This window comes from Belonocnema kinseyi, chromosome 7 (genome assembly GCF_010883055.1).
Source record: "Belonocnema kinseyi isolate 2016_QV_RU_SX_M_011 chromosome 7, B_treatae_v1, whole genome shotgun sequence".
In the NCBI taxonomy this organism is placed as follows: domain Eukaryota; kingdom Metazoa; phylum Arthropoda; class Insecta; order Hymenoptera; family Cynipidae; genus Belonocnema; species Belonocnema kinseyi.
The window spans coordinates 141,034,391-141,038,807 of record NC_046663.1 but is presented as its reverse complement, the minus strand read 5'-3'; positions in this window follow the sequence as shown (position 1 = coordinate 141,038,807).

The following is a 4,417-nucleotide window of genomic DNA, read 5'->3' as shown; positions in this document are numbered from 1 at the left end:
TGCTTTCCTTAAATCGCCCGGATTGAAGTCTGGTACAGAGGGTTTCATTTTTGCATGCCAAGACGGTATCATTTCCACCTTAACATACCGTCGCCACATTTTAAGCCAAGACATTCTCGATGATAGCTGCAGGGCGTGCCATGCACACCCCTAGCATTTAGCTCACATACTATCTAGTTGTCCAACACACGCGGGAACGACCTACATTCAAAGGCACAATGCGGCACTAAGAGTCCTTTATTACCATCTCTGTCACTCCTACGGCATTCACCTTAATATCGCTCCTCTGAATGCTCCTAGGGAAATTGAGTCAATTTTCGAGAATGGGAAGTGCCGTATATACTGGAACTTTATATTCTCGACAATTGTTTATATTGCTCTCTCGAGGCCTGACATGGTTCTTCTTGACTTCGAGAAGCGAACTATGTTCGTTATCGTATTGATTCCTTTACAGGCTGTAACCACCTATCTCACGGTTGTGAGACGTGGTTATGGCTGAAATTTTACCGCGATTTCGCTGGAAGCGGGTGCAATTTTTCAGATTAGCACCCGCTCCCGGCGAAATCCTGCGGTTGTCCTTATGACAAATTTTTAATTATATGTATATATATATACATACTCTACTTACTCATTCTAATCGCGAATAACTACATTTAAATATTCTCGTATTTTCGTACTATCACACACATTTCAAACAGTGATAAAATTTTGATTCGTAACATTTTTCATAGAGTTCCTATTTTTCGAAATGTGATGAGCGCATCAAAATACGTAGGTATACGAAGTTTTGAATTAATCGGATGTAAGCGCTTTTTGGAAGTTGATTCTCGTCTTCATTGCGGATATAAGAAATCTCATTAACAATTCTGTGTTTCCGAACTCGCAATGTACTTTTTGCTTTTGGAATTTTAAGTTTGATGTGAAGAAAACAGTATCACGATGACGACACAAAGTTTGAAATAATATTGTCTATCCTAACGTGACCCGACCTGGTTCCAACGCGAGCCACACCATCTGCCTTCTTGCGGAAACTTGTGGAAAATCGGATCGGGGTCAGATCGGAACTTGGGAATAAGATGGGCACTTTCTGCACGGACCTTGCCAGATAATTATAACGCGTTACTGAGAAAAGGAACTTTTCTGGTAACGCGTTACTGTCAAACAGGGATAACCAGAGCTTCAAAGCCACTGTTTCTATTGAGCCGAGAAAATTTGTTATACATGCACTTGAAAACTTTCCATAAATATGAGACACTAATTTATAAGATAGTAATATACATGGTATGAGGATGATAATGAATTGTATGTGACTGTAGAAAATTAATTTATTGTCGATCGCTCGACTAATATCTTTACCCTATGAGAATGACACAGTAAAATTCTGTTAATGGATAGAAGGATTTGGTCCTTCGCAGGAAACTTCATAGCAAACACATCTCGTCGTTCAAAAGTAGGACACAAATCAAAATATGCAAGACTAAACTATGACCTGGTGAGCCCTGAAATTTCAAGAGTTTCTTCAGATCCTTTTATACTTTTAAGATGAAAGAGTCACGGTTTGAAAGTTCATAATATTTATAGAAATCTTCATAAAGAATCCATCTCTCACAGTAAGGTTTATTCACGGGATATCACGTTTGGGTTCCATTTTTTGTTTGTACGCTGAATTGCTTTTAAAGTGCTCCTGAATGAGTCAACGGTAATAAAAAATATTAGTTGGTACTCGAGATACGCATAGTGTTTCATCAGCCCCCCCCCCACAACTCTTCACGCACTCTCATTATTAGTACTTACGATTCAAAGTAATTAAACTTTTTGGTGAAGCGATGGAGAGCATTTAAAGCCCTTCGGAATGTACCAACGGAATTAAAAAATTTTGACTATGGACTCCAGATGCGCATCACGTCTTTAACCCCCCCCCCCCCAACCTTCTTGTACACTCTCGTTATCAGTACTTGTGATCTATCGCAATTGAATTTCTTGGTGGAGCGATACAACGTATTTGAATTCTTTCCGAATGAGACAATGAGATTTGAAAATAATAAATAATACTCGAGATAGCGTAGCCTGCCATCAGCCCGCCAACTCCTTGCGCTTTCTTGTTATCAGCGCTTGCGATCTAGCGCAATTGAATTTTTTGCGTGTGACTGAGCGCATTTTAATTCCTTCGGAATGAGCCACTGAGAATCAAAAAATATTAGCAGGGACTGCAGATATGTATAGCGTGACACCAATCATCCACATCCTTGCGCACTCTTGTTATCAGTACTTGCAATCTAACTTAATTGAATTTTTTGGTTGTGCGAAAAAGCGCATTTAAAGTCCTTGGCATGAGCCAGAGAGAAGTAAAAAATACTTCAAAATAAGCCAAAGGGAATTTAAAAACATTAATTTGGACTAAGGATACTTATAGCGTGTCATCAGTTACCCCCACTCACTTCCTTGTGCTCTCTCGTTATTAGTACTTGAGATCAAGCGTAACTGAATTTTTTGTGATGCGATGGAGCGCATTTGAAATCTTTGGAATGAGCCAGAGAGAGTGGAAAATATTATTTAGGGCTCGAGATACGTAAAGCGTGTCACCAAACATCCCCAACCACTTCCACGCGCTCTTTCGTTATCGGTACTCGCGAACAAGCGCAATTGAATTTTTTGCTGGTGCGATAGGGTGAATTTGAAATCCTTCGGAATGAACCATAGAGAATTTAAAAATATTAATTCGGACGTGAGATATGTATAGTGTGTCATCAACCATTCCCACTCACTTGCTTGTGCCCTCTCGTTACCGTTGCTTGCGGCTTAAAAATTTTTTGTTTTGTTTTAGAGATGGATTGGATTTAAAATCCTTCGGAGCAAAAAGAGTAGAATTAAACAATAATACATAGGACTCAAGATACGTATAGCCTGTCACCAGCCATCCACCTTCTAGCTCACTCTTGTTATCAGTCCTTGCGATCTAAAGCAAGTTAGGTTTTTGGTTGTGCGACGGAGCGCATTTGAAGTCCTCGGAATGAGCCACAGAGAAATGAAAAATATTAGTTAGAACTCGAGATACGTATTGTGTGTCACCAGCCCACCTACTTCCTTTTACACTCTCGTTGTCAGTAATTGCGAAAAAGTCCAATTGAATTTTTTGTTTGAGCGATGGGACGCATTTCAAATCCTTAAAAATGAACCTTCGAGAATTAAAAAAATATTAATTCGGACGTGAGATATGTATAGCGTGTCACCAACCATCCCCACCCACTTGCTTGCGCTCTCTTGCTATCGCTGCTTGCGACTTTAAGAATCTTTTTAGAGTTAGATAGCATTTAAAGTCCTTCGGAACAAGAGAAGGAGAATGAGAAAATAATAATTAGGACTCAAGATACGTGTAGCCTGTCACCAGCCATCCACCTTCTTGCTTACTCTTGTTATCAGTACTTGCGATCTAACGCAAGTGAGGTTTTTGGTTATGCGACGGAGCGCATTTGAAGTCCTCGGAATGGGCCAAAGAGAAATAAAACATATTAGTTAGAACTCAAGATACGTATAGTGTGTCACTAGTCCACCTACCTCCTCGTACACTCTCGTTATCAGTACTTGCGAACAAGCGCAATTAAATGTTTTGCTGGAGCGGTGGGGCGCATTTAAAATCCTTTGGAATAAACCAAGACAAATTAAGAATTCATAATTTGGAATTAAGATACGTATAGCGTTTCACCAACCATCCCCACCTACTTCCTTGCGCTCTCTCGTTATCGCTACTTGCGACTCAGAGAAATTTAATTTTTTCCCCAGATTTGGATCGCATGTAAAGTTTTACGGAGTAAGAAAAGGCGTATTAAAAAAAATAATAATAAAGATTTAAGAAACGTATAGATTGTTACCAGCCATCCACATGCTTGCTTACTCTCATTATGAGTGATTTCTATTTAATACAATTGAGGATTCTAGTTGTGCGACGGAGCGCATTTGAAGTCCTCGGAATGCCCCAGAGCAAAATAAAAAATATTAGTTAAAACTCGATATACGTATAGTGTGTCACTAGTCCACCTACCTCCTCGTACACTCTCGTTATCAGTACCTGTTATCTGGCGCCATTTAATTTTTTGGTTGTGCAATGGAACACATTTAATGTCCTTTGGAATGAGCCACGGAGAATAAAAAAATATAAGTTGGGACTCGAGGCACGCATAGCGTGTGACCAGCCCCAACTCCTTGCGCTCTCGCGTTATTAGCAGTTGAGGACAAGAGCAATTGAACTGTTTGATTGAGCAAATGCAGTGCATTTAAAGTCCTGCAGTATGAGCCAACGTGAATTATATTAGTTAGGACTCCAGGTACATATATCGTATCACCAGCCACCCAACTCCTTGTGCACCCTGGTTATCAGTACTTGCTATCTAGCGTAATTTAATTTTTTGGTTTTGTCAAT